The 27,742-nt window shown below is 34.8% G+C and overlaps 1 protein-coding gene across 46 annotated transcripts in view; it reads right to left on the bottom strand.

The window, feature by feature from the left end:
• Positions 1-27,742, bottom strand: part of ZBTB20 (zinc finger and BTB domain containing 20) — a 1,031,727-nt gene that overhangs the window by 320,549 nt on the left and 683,436 nt on the right. For 6 of the 46 annotated variants that reach the window (XM_074301274.1, XM_074301277.1, XM_074301254.1 and 3 more), the window contains one exon: positions 14,112-14,231. The exons of the other annotated variants lie outside the window; for them this stretch is intronic. The gene's annotated coding sequence lies outside the window, so the exon portion shown is untranslated. The remainder of the gene's footprint in view (positions 1-14,111; positions 14,232-27,742) is intronic. 46 annotated transcript variants of the gene reach the window in all.

The following is a 27,742-nucleotide window of genomic DNA, read 5'->3' on the forward strand; positions in this document are numbered from 1 at the left end:
AACTGGTTCCACAACAAATCAGAATGAAGCTAGAAAGAATTCAAGTTAACATGAGATCCATATGGAACTAAAATTTGTTTTTCCTCAATGGCGAGTGTCTTAAGGAGTAAAGTCATTCTTCTTTACTCTTTTATACACATACGCCTGAGGAATCAGGGGAGTTAGTTAGAATATTCAGGGGCACAACAAACAAAGCTTTTATTACTGCTAAATCTAAGGTCCATGAAATAGCACCCTCAATGAATGTCAAGATCTGTATGTTGGTTCCTCTTGACAAGCTTGATTAAGAGAAGGGTTATAAAAACAGAATGGAGAGATTCAGTGATTGCTGTGGTGTATGAACCGCCCTGCTGGCTAATCCATAAGCATGATGTCAGTGATGGAGATGAAGTAAGATCGGGTCAAAGAGATATTCCTGAAATACCTCTATTCCAGATGAAGGAGAAGGTGAACAGCAAAACACAGGTAGGAAAAGAAGAGTTGAGAGCACTGTAGTGAGTAAGGCTAGATCAATCCAAATGACTCTGGTGGGGGAGGGTTGAGGAGGAGTGCTAACAAGAGTCACTGGCAGTCCTAATACTTTTTGTTTAATCTCATATAAGATTTCTGTTCAATTTTTCTAGCATATAGCTTTACTGTCAAAATTCTACAATGCTTACACTTCTATGAGACACAGAAAACATGTTCCTATGTTGCTCACTTTGCCCAATCCCAGAAAGTCATCCCGAGATTGTCCTTTGTGGTTTGCCATACAAACTAACTTCCATACGTCAGGAAAATTTGTGTCTAAGGTTTCAATGCTCTTATGTCATAAAGAGGCAGCAGTTGTGTATGTGCAGAGCTGTAGTGATATGAACAAGGCCTGGGGCAAAAAATCCTGGTGTCTCACTAGTGTTCTGTTCTGTTAGGGTATATTGCCAACATGTTTAATAAAATGAAGGTCAAAATGGTAGACTGCTAAAAATGGGAGTATTTCAGTGGCAGGAATAACTTACTTGTCATCAACTTGTTAATGCAATAGTCAAACATTTCTGTGACATGTACAGTATCAGCTATAGCTTCAGCAGATAAAGGGTCTAGAGCAGGGAGATACTGCAGATGCTTTAGCTCAGAGGAAGGCTTAGCAGAGCCAAAACGTCAGCAGGGCCTGTTTGTTCCATACTTTCCATCTCGCTTTGTGAAAGAAATGTTAGATTACTGCAATGACAAGTTTGTGACAAGCAAGTCATTTGTGCAACTGGTGCGCTCCTGTTTTTGTCTGTTTACTACTCAGACTTGTGAATGCCATTTCAAGCACTTACAGGATTTCTGGCTCTCATTAAGGAGAGATGGCTCCTCCATGTTTAGAATTCTCTACTTCGAAGAGAATTACTGAGCAATATTTATCTTTGTGACCACAGTCTTGAACCAAAATTTTCTTTGCTCACTGAAAATGAGTGGGGCTGATTGTGGCATCACAATTGTGATTGTGGGACTGAATAGTATGAACTAGCAGCAGCTTTTTTCTTTAGGGTAATAGAATGATTATCACAAGCTAAGAGTGAGATTGTAGACTAGAGTAAAATAAACTGATCTCCTGCCTCAACTGCTACAGTGATCCATTGCTACATGGCATACATGTAGAAGCACAGACATTCACTATTAGCAAAGTTTGATGATGTCATGGATGTTTCATGTTCAACTTTCAAGATGGATGCTTTGGATTTCTGAAGCAAAGGAGTGTGGAGATTGGTGGAAAGAGCTAAATATGATTAGTCTGAAGAAGAGAAGACTTGCAGAGAGCATGATAGCTGATTTCAAGTATTTGAAAGTCTCATATATGGTAGATAAATTCTATGTAGCTCAAAAGGGAAGATCTGAAGCCAGTTAAAAGTACCAAAGAATCAGATTTTGGCTTAAAAGACAGAACAATTTTCCTGTGATATGGCCCAAAGTTGGGGGATCTGCCTCCTGAAAGTAAGTTCCCCTTCAGTGGAGATATACAGAGACTGATTGATCATTTGTTATAGACATTACAGAGGGGGATTCTTGTATCAAAGAAAAAGAAAGTTGAACTAAACAACATCTTCGATCCTTTACAATTCAAGATTTTATGGTTCTATTATTAAGGGACTGTGATGATAATCAGAGAGCAAGCACTATGCTAAATGCTGGGAATATAAAGAAAAATGAAGGGGGGAAGGGCTGAAGGCAATAGCAATAAAAAGAATAATTCTAGCTATCGAGGAGCTCACCGTCTAACAGAGACAACATGAGAACAACAATGAACAAACAACACAGGATACCTTGAAAATAATCAACAGAAGGAAGTCACTACAGGATATTCATTATTTCCAAGCCAACCAATATAAATTCAAAAAACATTTAACTGAGTAGTAAAATAATGATATCACATTACAAAATTAAAGTGTGGGATCATTTATGTTGTCACTTTTTTTCCCTGTAGGAAACTGAGACATCAACAAAGTTAGAATGAAGAGTTCTGGTTTCTATCCTTCAGCCTCTCATGAATTCATTGAGAGACTTCAGGCAAATAACTTTTATTTCTTGGGTGTTAGCTTCCTTTTCAGCACAATGAAGATAATAATATTCTGTTCCCTATCTACCTGACCTGAATGATATAAAAATATAAGAGATATAGAATATATTTAGTGCCCCAAATTAAGATCTTTATTAGGCATTGTTATCCAAATGTTTGTATATAATTTTACAAACAAATCTAAGTGTGATTCTTAGGAAATATTCCAGCCAGAGAACCTAAAAGAAGATCTTTTTATAAGAAAGGAAACTATATATCTTAAATACTTCCTGGGGCACAGTATAAAATAAACCCACTAACACAAGGAAAATCATAATGCAAAATAGGCAGAGATTGTTATAAGTAATTACAGAATGACATGTAAGTGAAGATTTATAAAAATCAATGGAATAGAGGCACTGATTATATAAGCTCATGGAGTTTTGCTCTATGTTATTGGTTAACATTCTGATCTGGAAACAAAAAAATGGAAATCATGATTTTTTAAAATTGGGAAGAGGATCCAGAAAAAAAAACTTGGATTAAGTTGTGTTTCCATCATCTACAGGCTTTTAGGAAAGGAAAGGTTCATCAAGATGTTATTCCTTTTCCCTGGTCTGACCTATTCTTGCTTTAATACACTAGGGAAGTGGTAAAAGTGGTTCTAATATAATCACCCATCTTTGTACTGTAAATGGAGAACTTTTGGCGGCATCTCCTTGTGTCTCTGCCAACTTTTTCTCTCTGGTCTTGCATACAGCCTTCAGTTTACCCTACTCTTTGCTCTAGTGTAACCTCCAGGGAAACTTCCTTTCACTTGTCAACTTTTCTTTTTAGGTGGGACAAAGGGAAGGCATCTTTCTTATGGTTATAAGTATCACTGAAGCAGTCTTAATTTCTAACTTTTTGGAAAATGTATTTTTTGTCCCATCATTTTTTTGTTCTTTCAAATGACAACATTGTAGTGAGTCCCTTTTGTATGGTAACTCTGAGGTATGCAAATCTAAACAGTGAAGAGAATATGCATGTCCACGATGTAGAGACCTAGGATTTAGTTGATTTCTCTTGTATATTTTATATATATATATATATATATATATTCTGATTCAAGTTATTTTGCAAATGGCAAAGAAAAATTTGCATGATAATGTATATATTTATGACTAAACTGAATCCATCTCATAGTCCTACAGAGTAAGCTCTTAATCCTTTTTTTTTTTTACATGTCACAAACTCCTAGGATAGTCTAGAATAATATTTTTTAAAGCATAAAAATATATAAGATTGCAAAAGAAACTAATTCTACTGAAATAATTAAAAGAAAGAAAGAAAGAAGTTCATAGACCCTCTTGAGTGTATTCATATTTCAAGAAAAATTTAATTCAAATTCTACAGTTTTGTTAGGCTCCTATTTAAAAAATATTCAGACAATTATTAAATGTGGAGTTCACTTCTTTCATTTTTATATAATATCCTCCAAATTATCAAAATGACATAATAGGTTATTTGTATACATGAATACAACCAAAGAAGTTGATATTGAGGGACTTTTGACCTTTTTCCATCTTATATTCAGCACCCAATTGCCCATTCTCAGAAGTAAAAGGAGACATTCAAGTTTAGACTTCAGGTATGTTCCACCTAATTTGTTTCACCTAAACAAGACTTAAATGTAAGGTAAAAAATATATTTTGATGCTCAGTCCTGACCTCTAATTGCTCTTCATGGTTCCTTCTTCTTGATGTCTCTTGCCTTGGTAAATACCACCAATACTTGTTTGGTTTCATATTTTTGGAGAACATAGTGCTATACAGAAGTTTCTGAAAGCTATAGTTGTAAAACTGATTCTATAGACCTATACCCTTACCCATCAGCAAACAGAAAAATAAATATACCCTGGAGAGTGGGAGAATTAAAGGAGAATTTAGCCAGCATTTCAAACAATATTTAACGTTAGATTTTTTTTCTTTTTATGGATTTTAACCTGATTCACATCTTTATTATGATTCCTATTGATATGAAGTTTTTCCATGGAACATAAGATCTGAAATAATAATCTTTATCTTTCTAGCATATTATATTATGGCACTTTCATTCAATTCATTCTTTTAGTTTTTATTAAATGCCTATTGATAAGACAATGTTAAGTAGCATGGGGTGTATAGGTTAACCTTGGGATTTCTAGGTCTTCATAAAAGTTTTATAAGCCACCCCCTCTCCCAATTCAAGATGTAAGCAGATAAATAATTAGTGCAAACTGGTGAATATAGATTGATCGATGATGGTTAGTATCTTAAAGGACAGTTTGGTTATTATACGACCAGGTTTCAAATATGAGGTTAAAAGAAAACTTAAATTCCAGTTACCTACCACTTTTTATGAAAACAGCTTTTCCATTTACCTCACCATTCTTATGTTCTATGTCCTCCATTCATTGCTATACAAAGATGTACTTTTTTAATAGTATTGCATTTTGGACTCACAGAATCATGGTATATTGGAACCACAGTGGACCTCAAGAAAACAACTCCCTCATTTTATAGCTGCAAAAAAAAATGTACTCAGGGTCATACAGTAACTAGAACCCAGTTTTCTAGGTTCTATAGATAACCTATTTAATTATCTTTCTGCTACAACTGTCACATTTTTATCTAAATCAGTAGTTTTCATCTCCTAATCAGTTACTATATAAATGTCTACACATAATGTTCAGAACATGGTAGTAAGTCTCATGAAAAGCTTTTTTTAAAATGACATAAAGATAAAAGACATATCAACTGCCTTTAGGTAATTAGTCTAATGGAAAAAGAAGGCAAACATGGAAAAAGTTAAGTTTATATACATGTGTAAAAATGTATATGTTATACATACACACACAGATGATTATATAAAGTGTGCATGTGTATGTCTAAACAATGGTTATATATACATATGTGTATATATATGTGTGTGTGAGTATATATATACATGTATATGTATATATATATATATATATAAAATACATATTTTTTTTTCAAAATTAAAGATTAAAACAGCACTATCTTTTGGGATACCATATGTGTGAATATATAAATATCTGTACATATACACAAATACATACACACATTTACCTTTTCTAAGCATTTGTACTCTTTTAAACAAATGTATATATTCATATAGAAACAAATATATTGATGTATAGCTCTGTGTATATGAATTTTAAACTGAAAGCTTTGCATATAGAATTTTGTCATTGAGAACATGCTTCAATAAATTAAATTTCTTTTGTAAAATTTGTTTTTCTTCTTTTTTAGCATACTGTAAAGAACCCATCCTTGCCAAAAAAAAAATCCTTCGGTTTCTAACCATATCTCATATCTCTCTGAATTCATGTTGCATTCTGATCCTTGTCTCTACTAAAGTGACTTGTTTGATTTCCTTCTCAAACTGGTGATATCAGAAGCCTTCCTAATCATGCTCTCTATTCCAAAATCAAGATTTACAACTTTTTGGAACTGATACATTTGTTTTTATTCAAATTTTGCAACACTGCTGGCTTCTTCCTCCTCCAAATGTTATATGAACCATATTTCTTATTGTGAGAGGCAGAGTAATAATTATGGAATCAATGGACCTGAATTCAAATCTTGATTTTTCACCATGTGATTTTGGTGGTTCACTTAATCTCACTGGGTCTCGGTTTCCTCATCTATAAAATGAAAGAGCTGGAATAAATAGTTCCTAGTGTCTCTTCCAGTTCCAAATCTATCATCCTCTGAATTCTGATGAATTTTGTTTTTATAAGATTGCAACACCAGGTCTGATAATTCATAATTCCCTGGGATGTTCCTAACTCAAAGGTGGAAATCATCGATTTGGATCATGAGGGGAATAAGTTAAATAACAATAAAGAACAATTCCTGAGAAATGTGGTTAATAGTTTCTCCCATGTGGATGATGATCTGCTAATAACAATTCCTTGAGTACAACTCTCCAGCTGTTGCACACTCTCCAAATAGTTCTATGATCCATTTTATTGTTGTATGAGGCAGAATCAAAATCCTTGTTAGTATGTCTAATTAGGCTGTATCTATCTTACTTCATCAGAACTATCATTCCTTCATAGAAGACTAGATTAGTCTGTCAGGTTGCCTTCTTTATATCATAATGGTTATTTCTTAGTATCCAGATCTTTTAAAAGAGTCTTTAAGCCAATTTTATGGATTTCTCCCAATAAAAAATGAGATTTGCTAATATGTGCCTACAATCATAAGGACAGGAACTAGAAATGTGATTTCACTAATACAGGGAAACTCAGGTGAAGGGACTCCCTGTAATGAAGATCTGCACCTTCTCTGCCATTTCTATTCTTAGCTGCCTAGAACAGCAGTGCAAAAACTCCAAAAGGAACAGATCCCTATGTGGTGATATATTGACTTAGACGATGAACATTTTGGTTTTGCACGTTTATTTATTTAATTACAATTATATACTTACAATATTTAACATTATCACTTTGTTTATTTCCCACTTACATTTTTAACATGATTTTGACCTCATCTGGAAATTCTATGGCTCAGACTGCAATTCTGATTATCTCTTGTCTTGACCAATAAGGTGTTTGTTAGAGGCAAAATTCCAACCCAGGTCTTCCTGCCTTTGAAGCATATCGGAATACTTTACAGCCCCATAAACTGAAATCATGTCGGATTGTAATTAATAGATTGGCTGTGTAATAACCTGAGTTTCCATGTATTTATAAATATATACTTCATAATAATGGTTTACATTAATTACATATTACATATAATAAATTATTAATCTATTATAAAAAAGGCAATATGACCTTACAGAAGAGTATCAGCAATTCATAAACTCACACACATTTTCTCTGCCTCAATCTACCCATCACTATCTACACTTATAGGGTAGTAATAAAGTACAACTCAACATTCTTTGCTAATAGAAATGCCTGATCTTTGGCTCCATTGCACTTGGCTAAATTATCTACTGGGTCAATATGACATGTGAAGAAATTCAAAATATATTTGCTTTTATAGTTTTGCAGAAAAGAGTTTTTAAGTGATTTCTCCAAAGAGAACAAAGGCAGGGACACCCAATCAGAGCTATATGCATTGTAAATTTGGTGGATTGTGTTTAAATGGTTCTCTTGAACTGAGTACTAAAAGGAAACAGAAAAATTCTGGTCATTACACCTCTACTTGGGGTTCTTTGGAGTTAAAAGCTGTCAAGTGGACCTTTTGTGAGAATTTCTCTACAAAATTATCTTTGCCTCAGAACAAATGTGAGAATGTTTTGGCCAAAAAAAGATTTCTGGATAAAATTGCCATTGTATATGAAAATCATGGACTGGAATAGATACCTTTCTAATGATTATCCTTTACTTTCTGTCTGATAGTAACCTGCTCATTTCAAATCCACACAAACCCAGATTGTGTATATTGATAAATGTGACATCAAATTGGCATTAATTAACTGCATCCTCACAATAACAGTATATTTTACTTAATTCACAATATAAAGGTAGAAAAAGCTAAAGAGTCGGTGGATAAGCTTCTCCTCAAGTGATAAAATTTGATGCATTCTCTCATCATCTTTATCCCACAATTTTTCCCCACTTTTTTTTTACTTGATGCTATGTTAATATTCTAAACTGAAAGAGAAAAACTACAGAAGTACTTGAGATCTCCAGAAGATATAATTTGAATTTCTTCTGCTTTAGTCAAATGAATCTTTTAGTTCTAATAAAAAGAGAATAGAAAAATGGTAGCTCATCACATTGCAAATAATCCCACTATTCATTTGTAACAGTACATATGCTACTTTGGCCCTATTGTATATGCTTTAAAAGAGTACAGGGAAGAACCAGACACTCTGATATGTCATTTAAGAATATGTCTCCATGTCTTTTTTTCTTCCTTAATCCTCTCTCTCCTTGTATCCATTTTCTTTAACCTATGGAAATCTGTGAGGCTTAACCTAAATAAAAGCCAGATCATTTAAGATGATTGGGTCCTTTGGCACACACCTCTCCACATCCATATTATTTCTAGACTAATGCAGTACTCCCAAAGAGGCCACTCCTCATCAACTTAATGGATAATTTAGTTTAAAAAATTGTGACATTTGAAAATTGTCATAATTATTTCTAAAAACATAAAAACATAATGTCTTTTATTAGAGTTCATCAAATGACCTCTCAGATTTTGAGAAAGCTATAGATATAAAGTGAAACCAAAATCAAAACCCCAAAACCAAAAAAACCAAAAAATTCTTGAAGCATCATCATCTCCAACTCTTCTGAAACTACAGAGGTAGCATGGTAAGAGAGAATGAGAGGGATGATTTTGGAGGGCTGAACTTGGCATCCAGAACTAAGAATGCTAGGCAGAGTGCTAGATTAGATAAATTCAAAGTCAATCTTGGACATTTATTGGCTTATGCAATCTAGGCAAGTCATACAACTTCTTACTGCTTCAATTTCCTCATCTATAAAATGGGTATCATGATAGCATCATAATAGCATCATATCATCATAATAGCATAATTACAAGGTTTTTGTGAAGATAAAATGTAATATTTGTTAAGTATTTCACAAAGCTTAAAGTTCTACATAAATGCTAACTATTTAGCATTATTATTACTAATCATTGTTGCTGTTGTTATTACTAGTTATTGTTGCTGTCGCTATTATTACTAAGCTCAAATAATAGTTTTGTTTGACACTTTGCCCAACACAACTTCTCTGGGCTTTATTTGTAAACTGGGAGGATGAAACATAATTGCCTCTAATTTCAAGATCAATGACTCTATGATTCCTTAACTGCCAGATGGAAGAGTTCTGGATCATAGGATGAGGAACCTTAGAGCTTTCTGTGATATATAAGAAGGCCACCAGTTTAAGAAGGGAAGGAAAAAAGTCTTTAAATTCTGGAAGTCTAACTTGAAAATCCAGCCTGAGAAGGGCCTGAGATAGTCAGAGAGTTAGCATTAGAAAAATGATGTGGCAGGAACTAGTGAGTTTGAGTTACTACTGGCTCATTGGGTGGTGGCCCCTGATTTGAAGTCTCTAGAGCTTCAGTGACTGGATTTTTTGATAACTGGAATGCCCAAGCCATTACTAGAAGCATCTTTATCTCCTTTCAGTTTGTTGAATTAGGGATGTCAAAATCAGATGAAAGTTTCTGGACTCATTCCTAGTTAGATTCACACTCCAGGCATAGGGTGAACTCTCAGTAACATTTCTTTATTCCACTGAATATTACATTCCAGAATTACCCAGAGGAAATACTAAGTTAATATTTCAGAGGGGATAAGTAAATAGCATCCCTGGAATAAGAAGTACTAGAATAAAATAATGTCTACTCTAGTCTTGCTCTACTCTCAACACTTTTCTTGGCCTTTATTATTTACTTTCATTAATAAGCCATTTCATCTACGAGTAAAGACACTCCAAGAGAATTTGGAAATTCAAAGAGAATGACAACAAGCAGCAGTTTCCTATGGAAACACTTTTTTTTCCATCCCCAGTAAAAGATTACCTTCAACCACCTACAATCTCCTACTACACATGAGTTCTGTATATTTTATGAAAGAAGGCTGAAAGATCTTAAGAAAAATAAACATTACTTCCATAAAATAGTACCCAGTGTTTTTTATCCTATCCATCTAAAGCATGCAAAAGGAGAATCTAGTAATACAATTTAAAAAATTCTCATTATTCAGGTATTCCTATATATTCTCCATAATAACCCCACAAATCTAGATTATACAATAATCCCCTTTACTTCTTACTCTAGAAAAAATTGTTTTGAAGATTCTTATGATTTCATATATTACACAAATGATATCAAATAAACAGGAAGTAAAATGCAGAGAGGAAAAATCAAGGCACCTAGAAAAACTGGCTCCAAAGCATTACCTATTGTGAGAAGATCTGACGTACTAATATCCATCCATTCAAACTCATTACCGAGACACTAAGAGCGTGTCTGCTGGCAGACACTGCATCTAAGTGCTGTTACTGAGGCCCCCAAATATTGACAGAGTGCCAGATTCTAAGAAACTATTGATGTACGCAGCCCGCCTCAGCTCCAGACACCTCTCAGACAGAGTCTTTAAATGTCACAGATAAATGAATTTTCATGAAACTGGGAGGAAGAGGGGAGAGAAAAGAACAGAGACAGAGACAGAATGAGAAAAAAAAGAGGAGGAGGAAGAATTTCCACAGTAGCCACATGAAAGCACATGGGCATTTCTTTCCTAAAGTTAAATTCTAGAGTCCTTTCAAAGGGAATGAGGTTGCCATTAAAAGGTATAAAGTCATCTCAATATATTCCATGGTGCCACAATGCCATCTCCTTTGATTATTTCTCCATATGGATAGAAAGACTTAAGAACTGAGCTTTGACAAAACTGTTTCCATACAAAATATGGCTACCACATAAATGGCACTCTTGTTAAGTTGAGAGGAATGAAATAGCATTTATTAAGTGTTGACTATATGCCAAGCACCATACTGACTATTTTACAAATATTATATCATTTTATCCTTACAAAAGTGTAAAAGAAGTGTTAGTATTATCTCCATTTTATAGTTGAGGAAACTGAGTCAGTCAGAGGGAGATTAAGTGCTCACTTGGGGAATTTTAAGAAGCCTCTGAGGTTGGACTGAACTCAGGACTTCCTGACTCCAGGCCTGTTACTCACACTACTACGCCATCTAGGAGCCCCCAAATAAGTACAAAACAGTACAGGTTTGTGGGAGGAAAAAACAAATCTTTATAATCTTCTTTCCAGATATTTTGGATCCATGTTCCATCCATATATCTTTCAAAGGCAGAGGAATTCTCTTCTGATTGGCTGAATTATACTGAATTGTTCACCAACACCTTCTATCTAGTTGCCCATTCAATGCAATGTTACCTAGTGAGATTTGGCATGGGATATTTAACTTTTCAGGATTCATCACTTTTTTCCTTTCCTTCTTTCTGTGACAGAAAAGGATACCATGCAAAATAACTGGATATTTAATGCCAGATATTAAGTACTACTGCCCTAACAAGGACCACTAAATTTTCAGTGGATATCATGAAGAAAAGTGTTTCAAATGCAAATGAAGTTTTATATTTTTCATAATGCTACCCATCTGCTGAGGGCAGCTTCTTCTGACTCTGATGTACTGTATCATTAAAAGTAACCCTATTTCCCAGTTTAATAGGCAGCTTAACAGTGCATGCAAAAATTCTTTCTCATTTTACATGGAACAATTGTACCATTTCCAATAAAAACATTTTTGTTGCTGTTGCTTAAAACGACATTGAGTACAATCTTTAACTTGTAGCAACAGAGCATCCACTGGGCCTCCGTTTCCCGTTTTACTAGCAAAATATCTATCTTCAGCCAAAATTATTTTCAGTGTTCTAGAATTCTATGTTCTAGGTAGATGAACTTTTAGTGGAGCCAATGCTACAAACAATAACTTACAATAGCTTCCTCTCAGTCTAAATATTCAAAGGGGGCTTTGGTCTTTACAAAATGTTTTTATAATGCTTATTTCATATTCTCCCTTTTTATATATATATTTTCAAAGAGAAAGAAGAAAGATTAAACAAAGCTTCCTGCTACAGAGGAACATGACTTCTAAAAACTATGTTATTATATTAATAGCCAGAAGAAGACCCCTGAATTTGGAGTCAGAAGGGCTGACTCTGAATCCTGATTCTGTCACACACAATCCTGATAGTCGTGGTAAGTCACTAACTAAACTTCTTAGAACCTGAGCTTCCTCATATATAAAAGGAAGTGGGGGGGAGAGAAGATTTTTTTAAAGGTCTCTTCTAACTATAAATATTAGAATATTATTCAAATGAATTCAATAAGCATTTATTAAGCAAATTTATATTAATAATTAATTAATATTAAGTGTTGCAAAGTATCATAAAAGGCACAGGGGTTAAAAAGGCAAAAATAAGTAGCTGAATGGCACAATGAACAGAATGTTGAACTTAAGAGTCAGGAAGAACTGAGTTTAAAGTTCTTCCTTAGACTGTCTTCTAACTGTGTGATCCAAAGCAAATCACCACCTCACCTCTCTCAGCCTCAATTTCCTCATTTATAATATGAGGATAATAATAAATCCTATTTCATAGAGTTGTTGCATGAATTAAATGAAATAATATCTCTATGATACTTTGTAAAAGCTTAAAGCACAATGTAAATGAATACAAAAATGAAATAGCCCTTGCCTTCAGTGAGCTTTACATTCTACTGAGTTTTAGTTCAAGGGGAAACATATAAAATCATAGGCACCCATGAAACAAACTCTCCAGAAGCAGGCCACTATTCTCTGAAGCCAAACAGAGTAAAGATTTCAAACAGGATTGTCTGCTTTTCCTGGAGATGCTCTAAATTCACAATGTAAAGTCAGGGTGTTACTTAGGATAGATATTAAACATCTGACATATGATAATTTTTCTCTTCTGACTATCATAGCAAATGGCATGATTATATCAGAGCTTAAAAACAGTAGTAACTAAGTTACTACTTTTTACATCATATGCCCCTTTCCTCTGGAAAACGAGAATGCTCCATGTACCTTTTAGAGGTCAGCAGATGAGTGTCCTTATGCTTCTGATGGGCACCAACTCCCTCCATTATCACTACAAGCTCCTATGTTCATCAAGAATGGGCAAAAGCAGACATCAACAGGCACACTAATCCAAATTACACAGCTTTCTCTACTCAATACAGTCCTTTGCAAAGTGGCATTCCTTAAGGGCTACCTGAAATATGGGATGGTTTACCTAATGGGTACATGAGGTAGAGGTAGTGACAAAATCATTGTTAACTATAATTCTCTGGTAGCTCTGCCAATGGAACAGAAACAACAGAAGTGAGGATTAAAATTCTCTCCTGTGTCTGCAAAGTTTATGTTTGTAAATTGTTATGCCTTGAGAGCTAAGAATAAGGAGTCATATTCTATGTATTGTTGGAGGGTGTACCCAGTATCTTTTAAGCAACTGATAGATTATCCTTTAACAACTTACTCTGTGAAATTTTTTTTTAAAACTTACTCTGTGGAGACCCTTTCCACAAGAATAAATATTTAAGTCTGTCCAATCTTGCAATAACAACATATACACACTACCTTAAATGTTTTTTTTTTTAAAGCAAAGAAATATCTCTTTCCAACCTTGGTGCGCCTGGACACATTCTTTTTTATCTTCTATACAAAGCTTTAAAAAATTTTAATGGGTTGATAGGTCTTCTGTGAATTCATACAGCAGTCAGATTATGATGAGCTTTCCTCATTTCCTCATTATTTCCATTACTGGTAACTAGTCCCTTCTTCCAGGTAAAAATCAAATCTAGAACAGAAGACCCTTTAGTTCTTCTACTTTTTGAATTATAAAATAATCATTAAGACAAATTAATTATTAGAGGCTTTACTTCGAACAGAGAGAAATGTCCACAACTGGGGTCTCTTGTCATCATTATTTCATATCTCTGTTTAGGTGTGTGACCTTTTCCCAAAACTTCTCCCTACTTGACTACATTTTGTGCATATTTAATAGATAAAAATGTTGCCTACCCTGATAGAATGTAAGATCTTCAAAGGCAGGTAGGTATTCTTAGCCCACAACAGGGAGGGAGGGGATCCAGATCTTAGATAACAATGGCAGATAGGTGGCACAGTGGATAGAATGCCGGCCTGAAATCAGAAAGACCTGAATTCAACAAGCTATGTGACCCTGGATAAATCACTTAACTTTGTTTGTCTCCATTTTCTCAGCTATAAAATGAGCTGGAGAAGGAAATGACAAACTACTCCAACATCTTTGTCAAGAAAACAGCAAATGGTGTCATGGAAAAGTCAGAAACAACTGAACAACAATTGACAATAATATTACTTCTATTTCCACTTCAATGATCTTTACTTATATATTCTGCACCAGGCTTTTGTTTCCCATAATTTTTCACATGAGTATGTTTTCCTAATTTACAAAGCTATTAGAGGAATGGTAGCTAGAGGAATGACCTCATAGTCCAAAAAACATGTGTTCAGTCCTATCTCTGACCGCCTACCTATGTGACCATGGGCCTCACTGAATTCTCAGTGCCTTTAGACAATTCTCTAAATGAGATGCAATTGGTATACTAAGCCACATTAGGAGTGCCTTCCACTGATGAAATCACAGTCCTGAAATCTTGACTTGACCCCTTCACTTGAAAATATACTTCTATAATCCCTTTTACCTTTTTTATTCTCTTCCAAAACTATAATCCAAATCATAGTTCTTTTTCCAACAAGTCTCAGTGATATCAATGAGATAATTTTTCTTTTTATTGCTTTAAGGTGTCAAATCCCTCTATTTGTTACCTATGTTTTATGAATTTGTTTACAACATTTGAAATCACAGGATTTATTGGTTATTCTTTTCCTGGTTTTTTTCACCTGTGAATTTCAGGTGTTCTTCTTTATCTATTTTGACAGATTTACTAGCTGAGTTTCTCCTTATCTCTTTCTTTTTTAGCCTAAAGTATTTTTGATTTACATGATTTCAGGCAAATATATTTTTATCTGCTTTTGTTAGGTATGCTCCATCTCTGGCCAGTCAGGCAGCTATCATTTATTAAGTAATTACTTTGTCACAGAAACTATGCTAAGAACTGAAGATATAAAGAAAAGTTTAAAATAGTCCCTACCTTCAAGGAGCTCAGAATTCATCAGCCCTCTATTTTAAACCATGGTCAAAAACTACAATCTCATTTCCAATATTATGTTTTCTTTTGAAACACCTGATTGCTTTAAAGGGAAACAATCAAAGCATCACCTGTCTTCTCTCTTCACCCCACTCCCCATGGTGTTAAGACTTAAACAAATTATTTAATTACTCTGAGCCTCAGTTTCCTCATTTAAGAAATGAAGGAATTAGGCTAGAATATCTTTAAAACCTCTTCTGATCCTAAAATTCCATTATTCTGTGATTTTAGATAGCAATATACTTTTGTAGTGTTTTCTATGTTAAATATTCTTTTTAAATAAAGGGATCATATTAAGAATTTGGAGTTTTAATATACCATATTGTTTTGAAAATAAAGGGCCCTACATTTTAGTTACTTTTTGAAATATGCTATCTTCAGTTCAAAAAATATACCTAACCATACAATGAAAAACAGCAGCAATTATTCTCTGCACTTAGGTTTTAGATGAGGCAGAACTGGACTAATGGAACACTCTGAAATAGAAGTTCTTTAAGATAAAATAAAGGAAGATAAAGAAATATAATTTTACAAAATTATAGTCAACTTATATAAAATAATTTGTCTCAGTTCGAAGTACTCTTCAAAATTTATCTCATTTACTTTCAATATCACAAGAGAGCAGATATCATTTCCCATATTTCTCATATAAGAAGACGCAGGTTAATAGCAAAGATTTAATGGCAGAAAGGCATGGTCTCTGTGCATATGTTGCTTTTCAAGTACAATGAAGTTTTAGTGCTGAACCAAACAGATTTCAGGAATTTGAATCAAAGGTAACCTATTTCTAGATTAAAGACCTTCAACTCTCACATGGTTTCTTCCCAGGGAGGAAAATAGCATTGCAGAAAAGAAAAATAAACAAACATTTTTTTGTTATTTTCTTCTTCCTGGGTTTCCTCGACATGGCTCTTTCCATCTATTCCCTGACCTTTAGTTTCCTCTACACACCCAAGTGTAGACATTTCCCTAGGTGCCTGATCTTTTTTCTTCTCCTGTTTTTTCCTCCTCTTCTCCTCCTCCTCTCTCCCTCCTCCCCTCTTCCTCTCCCTTTCCCTCCCTCTCTCCCTCCTCTCATTCCCCCCTCTCATTCTCTCTCTTTCTTTTTCTTCCTCCCTCTCCCTCTCCTTTTCCCTCTTCCTCTCCCTCTCCCTCTCTCCCCTTACTTCAGCATCCCATACTTTGGTAATCTCATTGATTACTCTGGTTTCAGTTATGACCTCTGCAGACGATTCCTAAAGTCAATCTCATCCTCTTCTCTAAGCTTATATTTCACATTTTCACATATATACCTGATCTGCTAAATTCTCCAGTTCAGCAAATTCAAAATAGATTATTTTCCTCCAAGATTATCTGTTGCTCTGATTCTACTGATATCACCATTTTCTCAGTCACTCACATGTGAAGGTTCAGTCATATCTGATTTTCCCACTCTTCTACATCCCCATGTCCAATCAAGTTTCAAGACCTAGCATTTTGAACTCTGAAGTATATCTCATATACATATCCTACTTTCTTTTACATTACCTCTAGCCCAAGATAAATTAATAAAGTCCTTAATACTGTCTCTCTGCCTCCTATCTCTTCCCCTTTACAATGCATCCTTTATTATTCTGTCAAAGTAATTCTAGTAAAGTACAGACCTCTGTTTAAAAAGCTTAACTGGATCCTCATTGTTTACTGAATAAAACATAAAATTCTTTACCTGGCATTCAGAATTCTCTACAATCTGGTTCTAAACCTGCTTTTCAAAATTATTTTACACTATTTCCCTTAATATCCTCTAACTTCTGGCCAAACAAGAAAATCTATAATTTCTTGATCTTATCTTGCCCCATCATGGATTTACAAAGGCTTAGAAGTGACTCTTCTTACCTCTTTATTGAAATTGTCCAGCAAGTAACCTGCACCTACTTTGAAGTCTTTCTCATTTCTCCTAAGAAGCAGTCACTTTTTCCCCTCATAGCATTCTCTTTGAATCTCCTTTGTATTTGTACATGTATTCTATGTTATATTATAACTAACATATTGTCTTTCTTCTTTCATCTTCCTTTACCCAATGGACAAAACTACAAATTTATCAAGGGTAAACACTTCATGATTTTTTTTTTATTTGAGCATTACTATCCTCTGCCATGGCTCCTTACATATAGTAAGCAAGTATTACATACTTTCTGAATAAGTTCCTTGAGGGCAGGGATGGTTCTTTATATGCATTATCTCTGTGTACCATGCCATATATGTCATATACATACCAGTTTTTTTCCAAGGAATGCAATATGTACTAAATTTATGAAGGCGGGTTCTCAGGATGCAGGATGCACAATCTATGCAAGATGTTTTGTTACAAGTAAGGTAAGAGAAAACAATGACCTAAGAATTGGAAGATCTGATGTATTCTGGGCTATTTATACTACTGGTTTCTGTGTGATTTTGGCAAAATGTTTTATTTCCTCAGGTTTTAGTTTCACTTACTGTAAAATAATAAGCACCTTCTTCTTACCCTCTGTAGATGTTACAAGGATTAATGATAATGTCTGTCAAGTACTTTGAGCTCCTAGGGATGAGGCACTTATAAACAACTTGTTATTAATAGTAAACTTTGCAGCTGTACAAAACATCTACTGCCCTAATAAAAACAGAAAATGCTTTTATAAATAAAATGCTTTTATAAATAAAGCAATATAGTTAATATTTAACATGATTAAAAATTGACTTACTAATTCTATGCTATGTACTTGAAATTGCCAATAGGTAGAGATAAAAGTAGTCTCACATAGCTTAAGAGTGGAAGCAAAGAGAAGGACTGAGATTTCCTATATTCCTGTTTCCATTTTCTTTGTTCATTGTTCAAGTGTTCTATAACCTTGCACCAGTCACTTAGTCCCTCTTTCTAGATTGACTTAAGTCAATACTAAAGCACTCAAGAAAATCTCTATAGATTTTGATGCAGGGTTCCATAGGTCTCTTCTTTTACTGTAAATAATTTTACTTACAGTAAAAAATAAAAAAAAGAATGAATATGCAAAGAATCCCCCAAACCCTAATCCATAACTTTTCTTTTTTTCTTTTTTTAATTTTATAATTATGAAATTTTTTTGACAGTATATATGCATGAGTAATTTTTTTATAACATTATCCCTTGTATTCATTTTTCCAAATTTTCCCCTCCCTCCCTCTATTCCCTCTCCTAGATGGCAGGCAATCCCATACATTTTACATGTGTTACAGTGTAACCTAGATACAATGTATGTGTGTAAATACCATTTTCTTGTTGCATATTAAGTATTAGATTCCGAAGGTATAAGTAACCTGGGTAGATAGACAGTAGTGCTAACAATTTACATTCACTTCCCAGTGTAACTTCTCTGGGTGTAGTTGTTTCTGTTCATCATTGATCAACTGGAAGTGAGTTGGATCTTCTTAAGATATCCACTTGTTCACCATATACCAAGATAAGATCAAAATGGGTCCATGATTTAGGCATAAAGAGGGAGATAATAGATAGATTAGAGGAACAGAGGATAGTCTACCTCTCAGACTTTTGGAGGAGGAAGGAATTTATGACCAGAGGAGAACTAGAGATCATTATTGATCACAAAATAGAAGATTTTGATTACATCAAACTAAAAATTTTCTGTACAAATAATACTAATGCAAACAAGATTAGAAGGGAAGTAACAAATTGGGAAAATATTTTTAAAAACAAAGGTTCTGACAAAGGTCTCATTTCCAAAATACATAAAGAACTGACCCTAATTTATAAGAAACCGAACCATTCTCCAATTGATAAATGGTCAAAGGATATGAACAGACAATTCTCAGAGGAAGAAATTGAAACTATATCCACTCACATGAAAGAGTGTTCCAAATCACTACTGATCAGAGAAATGCAAATTAAGACAACTCTGAGATACCACTACACACCTGTCAGATTGGCTAAGATGACAGGAACAAATAATGATGAATGTTGGAGGGGATGTGGGAAAACTGGGACACTAATACATTGCTGGTGGAGTTGCGAAAGAATCCAGCCATTCTGGAGAGCAATCTGGAATTATGCCCAAAAAGCTATCAAACTGTGCATACCCTTTGACCCAGCAGTGCTACTACTGGGCTTATATCCCAAAGAAATACTAAAGAGCGGAAAGAGACATATATGTGCCAAAATGTTTGTGGCAGCTCTTTTTGTTGTAGCTAGAAACTGGAAATTGAATGGATGTCCATCAGTTGGAGAATGGTTGGGTAAATTATGGTATATGAAGGTTATGGAATATTATTGCTCTGTAAGAAATGACCAGCAGGAGGAATACAGAGAGGCTTGGAGAGACTTACATCAACTGATGCTGAGTGAAATGAGCAGAACCAGAAGATCACTATACACTTCAACAACAACACTGTATGAGGATGTAGTTTGATGGAAGTGGAAATCTTCAACATAAAGAAAAGCCAACTCACTTCCAGTTGATCAATGATGGACAGAGGTAGCTACACCCAGAGAAGAAACACTGGGAAGTGAATGTAAATTGTTAGCACTAATATCTGTCTGCCCAGGTTACATGTACCTTCGGAATCTAATGCTTATTGTGCAACAAGAAAATGATATTCACACACATGTATTGTATCTAGGCTATATTGTAACACATGTAAAATGTATGGGATTGCCTGTCATCGGGGGGAGGGAATAGAAGGGGGAGATACGTTGGAAAAATGAATACAAGGGATAATATTATAAAAATATATATATATAATAAAAAATTATTAATTAAAAAAAAAGATATCCACTTGTTGAAGTATACAGCGATCTTCTGGTTCTGTTCAGTTCACTCAGCATCAGTTCAATCCATAACTTTTCAAACAAAAATATAGCTACTGGTAGCCTTTAGAAGACTTTCAGTTAAGTTTAGTGAGTTGAAGAAAAACAGGAGGAACAGATACTTATGACAATCTTCACATCTGATTTGCCAAAATTAACTTTTTAGTTTCACATATCCAGGAAAACTAAGAATACCAAAGGCAGAAGAGAATTAATTCTTCCTCATCACAATCATCACTACCATTACTGACTCTTGCCTCTTCTTCACTTACCATATCTAATCATTTGCCAAGTCTTTCCAATTTTAATTCCACATTTCCTATCCATCCCCTTCTCTCCACTCACATAGCTTCTGTCATAGTACAGATTCTCCTCCCTCTAGCCTAAATATTCCATCTTAACTGATCTCTTTGTTTCTAGTTTCTCTCCAATTCATACTCCCCTGAAATGAGATTCCGAACACTAATCTGCTCAGCTCATTCTACCTTCTCAAAAACTCTTTATGGCTTTCTTTGGCTCTTATCTATCTAAAGATTTATATGATCACCCTTCTAAATCCTATTCTTCATTCTAGTCAATCTGAATGTTTATATTTAAAATTTATTTCAAATCACTATATAGCATGTCACTTCATTTTTTGCCCCCCCCCTTTTTTTTTTTTTTGCACAGGTGGTCCCTCATGTCATCCCTAGTTTGCTTTAAAGTTTAATTTAATCACTTGTCCCTCTATAAAATGTTTCTTGATCCCCCTACCTGATAATAGCCAATAGCTCTCCTGATTCCCTTTTTTTGTACGTAAACTCAATAAGGATGAAGATTATTTCCCTTTTGTCTTGTATTGCCAGGATCTAATACAATTCTTTGTTATTGTTGTTATTCAATCTTTTCTCAGTCATGTCTGACTTTTCATGACCCCATTTGCTATTTTCTTGGCAAATATACTGGAGTGATTTGCCCATTTCTTTTTTCCAGCTCTTTTTCTAAATAAGGAAACTGAAGCAAAAAGGTTAAGTGACTTGCCTAGGGTCAAATAGCTAGTAAGTATTTGAGGTCAAATTCAAACTCACAAAGATGAGTCTTCCTGATTTCAGGCCCAGCACTCTATTCACTGCACCACCAACTGCCCAGGACAGTTCTTAAGACATGTTCAGTATTTATTAAAAATGTTTGTTGGGGCAGCTAAGTGGCTCAGTGGATAGAGCACCAGCCTTGAATTCAGGAGGACCCGAGTTCAAATTTGCTCTCAGACAATGAACACTTCCTAGCTGTGTGACCCTGGGCAAGTCACTTAACCCCAGCCTCAGGGGGAAAAAATATTAAAAATGTTTGTTGAAAACTATTTGATTCTTATAACAATGTCATAATATAAATAGAGCAGGTGATGTTATTCTCTTTTAAAATAAGAAACTGAGGACTAGAGAACTGAAGTAAATTGTTCACAATCACAGAAATAGTCAGTAGCAAAACTGGGCCTCGAATTTACATTTTATGGATTTTTTTAAAAACACACCACATTGCCTAATCCATTGTTAATAGATAACTAAACCTATCTTCAGTGATAAGCTGGAAATGATACTGAAGGTTACAGAAAACATCTGGAAAATACAAGTAGTATTAATGAAGAGTGGCCATAGAATTTCCTAAGATTAAGAACATTTTATAGTCATCTAAGTTTAAAACTAGAGAGGACTTTAGAAATCCATGGTCACAATGCTATAGAAATCCATGGTCACAATGCTAGTGAGCAGCAATTAGAATGCCAATATTAAGTCTCCAATTGCTTCTCAGATTTCAAATACCAAAGATGGAAAGATCTATCTTTTCTTTCTCTGCCTGGCATTAGAAATGAAATCTCTTCTCTAGGATTATACTTTTCAAGCTAGAAGGAAATTTAATGGTTATTTATGTGTAAGGACACTGAAGTTTGTACAAAGTCACATAGGTAGTAGATAGAAGAGAGATGATTTAAACTGTGGTTCCCAACTCTAAATTCTCTTAGGAAACTTATAAGAACTATTCTTTCTATTTCCACTAGGCTTTCTAGATGTGATTGAACCATGGTTCCAAGTTGAACTACCTCTATGTCTTTGCTAGGAAACAAGATCATTAGAAGCTATACTCACTATTCATTTTTGTGTAACTGCTTGAACTATCCCTAAGTAAACAAGGGCACATACTAAGGCTCTATTCTATGCCCTCTTCTCTTTTCTTTTTCTACACATTGCTTCCTGGTTTCATAAGTTCAATAATCATCGCTGTGAAGAAGATTCTTTCCTTCCTGTCTGTCTATCCATCTAAGTTACACTGCCACATCAACTGCTTTTCAAACATTTTCAAGTAAAAAAGCCATGAACATTTCAAACTCAACACGACAACCCCAGAAATACTATTTTCTCCACCAAATCTTCTATTTTTCCAAACTTTCCTCTTAGCTCTAAGGGCACCATCATCCTCCCAGTGGAACACGCTTGCAATCTTGATGGCCTCCTTGACTACTATCTCATATTCACTGAACATTTATAATCTGTTGTTAAATCTTGTCATTTCTACCTTGTCATTTCTTTCATCTAAATCACCTTCTCTTTATTCAAGTCAATACCCAAGTTCAGATCTTAATCACTTCATGACTGGACTATTGCAATAGTTCTCATTGGTCTTACTGCCTCAAATCCTCCCTGCTGCAATCTATTTTCTCCTTAGCTGCCAAAGCTGATTTTCCTGAAGTACTATTCTATATCATTATACCCCATCATCTTCACTGCATCAACTCTTGGGGCTCCCTATTACTTCCAAGGCCAAATATAAGCCCCTCCTCAGTTTGATATTTATATCCCTTCACAACTTGGTCTCATTTGCATAACTGCACAGTGTGTGTGTATGGATACATACATGTGTATAGATACACATATGTACTTATACGTATATTCACATATAAATAGATCTATATTGCACGTATACTTATTTGCATTTTGTCTTGCTCATTAGACTGTGAACCTCTAGAGGGTAGGGATAGTGTTTTTATACTTCTTTGTATTCCCAGTGCTTAGCACAGTGCCTGGCACACAGTAAGTACTTATACCTCAGTAAAGAAACCGCTTGCTAATATATGGTAGAGGGTCATGCTTAAGTAACTTGAAAATACTTCAAGTCATTTTTCTCTGATCACTTCCCTCATAAATGAGAAAATTTTTTTTTTAACAATAATGCTTTCTCTTACCAATTCAGTACCTAAAAAATCATGCTTTTAATTCTTATATAATACAATTCCTATAAGATAAAACAAAATTAAGTTACTGAAGATGATCAAAGAACTTGGATAGAACTAAGTTTGATCTTGAAGACTTTCTAAAAGTTACTTTTGTGGCTTATGATCCCCATCTTCAGAGTTTCCTCTGGTTTCTGTCTCTTTAAGTGACCTGAACAACAGTTTGAGTGCTGTGATTAACTAAACACAGACTACAAGACAAGTTTTATTTGATTCAATGAGAATCAATACTGGCTCACTTCTGAGTCTACAAACATTCAAGTCAACTTTGTTTTCCTTCTAATCTTCTAATACTATCTTGAGTAAGATTCGCAAGGGGAAAGAATTTACAGTTGGTAGGGCTGCAAGCAGCCTTCTCCTCTAGCATGGCCCAATTTTCTTTGGGATTTCTTATGATCCACACAGTACAGAGGAAGAGATAGGTCACTATTGCTTTTCCACATTATGTCAGCATGATAGGCTGTCTATTCTCCCCTTTTCTATCTCCATATAGCAATGATTTCTTCTTTCTTTCTGTGTCCCCATTGGTTACTGGTTTGTGTCTTCTCTCCTAGGAGATGATGTAGTTCCCTGAAAGGATCCTGTAGATGCACATGGCTCTCTCCAGGGAACTGAGTCTCTATCTGTATCTTCCATCTAACCTCATTAAAGGTCAAAGTTCAGTTGTGTGAATGTGTAACTTGAGTCAGAACCAAAACAGATATCATCAGGGAGGCAAAGAGGGCAGGGGACAAAGGAAAGTCACATTTTGTCTAGGGACTTCACACTTTGTCAAGAAGATACAAGCAGAAGGAGTTTATGGCTAGACTCATTGGCTAAATACTTTATTTTCAGGGGACAGGCTGCTGAAATCGCTATAAATGACTAAAGCCATTGGTTGTGATTTGTGGGGAAAAAACACAGCTGCATCAATAAGTTCCTTAAACATACATAAAAGCCTAGCCTAGACATCTCTCCCCCAGCCAGTTCACACCTCTGACAGGTTCATACATTTGTGTTTACTATACTGAAGACATTATACATATGGTATTGTTCCAAAGAAGGAGTGAATAACTGGAGGCACTGATCTACAAATGATGATGATGATGATGATGATGATGATGACGACAACTAGTTCTATTTATAATAGAACTTTGAAGTTTGCAAAACATCTTAAAATATTGTATTTTATCCTGACAACCCTAGAAGGTGGGTGAATTATGATCTCCATTTTACAGAAGAGAAAACTGAGACAGAGAATGGTTAAGTGACTTGCCCACAGTCAAATGGCTAGCAAATAGCTGAGGCTGGGTTTGAACTCAGATCCTCTTAATTCCAAATCCAGTACTCTACCCATAGATGCCAGAAATAGGAAGGATTGTTTATCCATTTTCAATTGTATCATAATTATTCCATGCCTCCATCAGGAGTTTTCTCGGTAAAGACACTGGAGTGGTTTGCAGATGAGGAAACTGAGGCAAATAGGACCAAGGGACTAGCCGGGGGTCACCCAGCTAGTGAGTATCTGAGGCCATGTGAGTCTTCCTGAGTGTAGGCCTGGCGCTCTACTCACTGCACCACCCGGCTGGGGTATTAAGCCTAACTCCATATATTCTTCCATATGCTGTTTCCTTGACAATTATCTAATTGCTTTTGTTGTTTCTGGAACCATGAATTCTTCCCATCAATGAATTCATTCAGTCCCTGTAATCAACTCTGATTAGTGTTGTTTAACATCAATCTTTTCTATTTTTTTTTTTCAAAGAAAGATACCAATCAGTGGCTGCACACCCTGCTTGTTAAAAGTAGCACCTCTCCTGCTGACTTATGCTCTCTTAATCAAATGGGCAGGAGGAAGCAGTTGGGATTCACTTTTCTTTTTCTTTTTTTTTCTTTTCAAAGTATACAAATGTCAACTTCCTCAAGGATGTTTTTGGTATCCCTGAGTTCAGTCATGTAATGTGCAAGTCAGTCTGATCAAAAGGTTGCAGGGCTGCCCACTGCTAAAATGGAAGGAGAGAAGGAAAGCAAGAGTGTCTCTGAAGTGTGAAAGAGTGCACAGGCTGACTGTTACACTTGTGTTTAAACTGCAGGCATGCTGAGCTGACAAGGTAGTTAAAAAAAAATTCCCTACCTCTGCTCTGAAGATAATCCCTTCAAATCACTGAACAGGGATTTTTCCCCCTTTCCTATTCTTCTATTCCATCTTACAAGTTAGTTACCATAGAGCTTCTTGGCAATGCTGAGATATAACCTTTATTGTTCTCTTTGGAGACAATGTAACTATCTCTTCTCCAATGCTTTAGTGTGGCTAGCTTCTCACAGGTATGGAAGCATCCAGTGGAGAAACTTACAAGAGACTCTTTTAGCCTTGATGGCAGCACCTTAGGAACTCGTGTTTGATGAGGGTTCAGCTATTTAAAAGTATACATTAGATCTTAAGGTGCTCTCCCAATGGCACAAGGCCAATCTTACTAAAGGTTCTTTTGCTAGATCCTACTAAAAAATTGAAAGCGAACATCCATCCTCCCAAAGGGTTGATTTTCTTGAATTAAATTGTCCCTCAACTTTGTTCCAGAGACAAAATTAAATGAAGAAGAAAAAAAATGTAATATTCATGGCCATGTCTGAACTAGAACTCTTATCTCCATTAAAGACAAAGTTCATCTCATATGATAGGGTTTCCCTATCATTTTATGAGGAAAAAGCTGTATTTCTTATAGAATTTTGAAAGTGGGATTTATATTATTTAACAGCTCCTCATTTTATTAGATGATAAAATTAAAAACAAGAGAGATAATTAATGACAAAGCCATGATTAGAACCCAAGTCTCTTGATTCTTACTCCAAACTTTTCATTATACTATGTGGTCTCTTTGTTCAAACATAAAACCATAAATGAGTTTACATTATGTTTATTATAAATAAAAAATAAATAAAATGAAGAAATTTTCAGAGAAATCAAATAAAAAAGAAAAAGACTCATATGTAGCAAAATATTTATGAATAAATAAGTGAAGCATTTATTAAACACTTGCTATATGCAAAGCACTATATTGAGTGATGTTAATATAAACAGAAAATGTGTGCTCTCAAGGCAGTTCACATCTTAATATGGAGGAGATATCTCTTCTGTAACATAGCAGCTGAAAATCAGATGGAAAAGTCCCACAGTCCTTAGAATACAATGGCAAAGCTGATATTAATGGTTCTTTAATTCTATTTCTACTGATAAAATCATATTAAGTTTCTAATGTTGAACTACTGAACAGAACCATTGTATTTTGGTGGAAAGAAAGCTTTCTCTTTCAGGTCTTTAACACAGTGGCTATAGCATCTGCAGGGACTATTGCCAGGCTGCCTCTCTCCATAAGGATGGTTTATCAGGATAATAGAAGAACACTATCGTGGAATTATTTCTGTATCCAAGACTTTTAGGTTCTGGTCCTAAGCTATCAAGGTCTGGGGAGAAATGATGGTCCAGGTGGTGGTGGTAATTTGACTTGTCTGGCACATGCCACCTACTTCCTGTCCTTGCTCCAAGGTGCCTTGATGGTTCATTTATACTGGTTTTATTTCCCTAGAAGTGCTAGCTATTTGGCATTAGGGAGAGTTGGAATCTTCTGCACAAGAGCCACTTCCCCACAAGCTATCTGAATTAGAACAAATAAGTGAGAGTTCCAATCAATTGAGAAATGGCCAAACAAGTTATGGTATATTAATACAGCTGAATATTCCTACATAGTTAGAAAATGATGGAAAGGACAATTTCAGAGAAAAGCAAGAAGACTTGTATGAATTGATGCAGAATGAATTAAGCAGAACCAGGAGAAAAACTTATACAACTACATTAAAAAGACTTAAACTCTCTGATCAATGACCTGACCATGATTATATGATAAAGAAGTGTGCTGCTCAGCTCCTGAAAGAGAGGTGACAGATTCAAGTTTCAGAATAAGACACACAATTTCAAACCTTGCAAATGTGGATATTTGTTTTCCTTGACAAACATTTTATTTCAAGGACTTTAAAAATTTGTTTTCCTTCTAATTTGGGAGGGGTAGGATGGGAACAGGGTAGAAAAAAGAAAAATAAAAAAAAGAATAAAAAGGGTTAGAGAATATCTGTTTAAATAAAGTATCTGTTAAAAATGCACAGAAGACAGCAGGAAATTCAGAAATAAAGAATAGCAAACAAGTGGGACATGGGTTGAATTGAACCTTTTGACAAAGACTAGGGGTTGAAAGAAAGAAAGAAAGGAAAAAAGGTGTACAAAATAGATGTTCTCAGCTTCATACAATCTTCTTTCTCTGATCTATATAGATGGAATGCCTCTTTTAGTTTATTAAGTTTGGAATAAAAAAATTTATAAAAGATAAAGTGGTAAAGTGTTCCTATA

The sequence above is a fragment of the Sminthopsis crassicaudata genome, chromosome 3 (assembly GCF_048593235.1).
Source record: "Sminthopsis crassicaudata isolate SCR6 chromosome 3, ASM4859323v1, whole genome shotgun sequence".
Classification (NCBI taxonomy): Eukaryota; Metazoa; Chordata; class Mammalia; order Dasyuromorphia; family Dasyuridae; genus Sminthopsis; species Sminthopsis crassicaudata.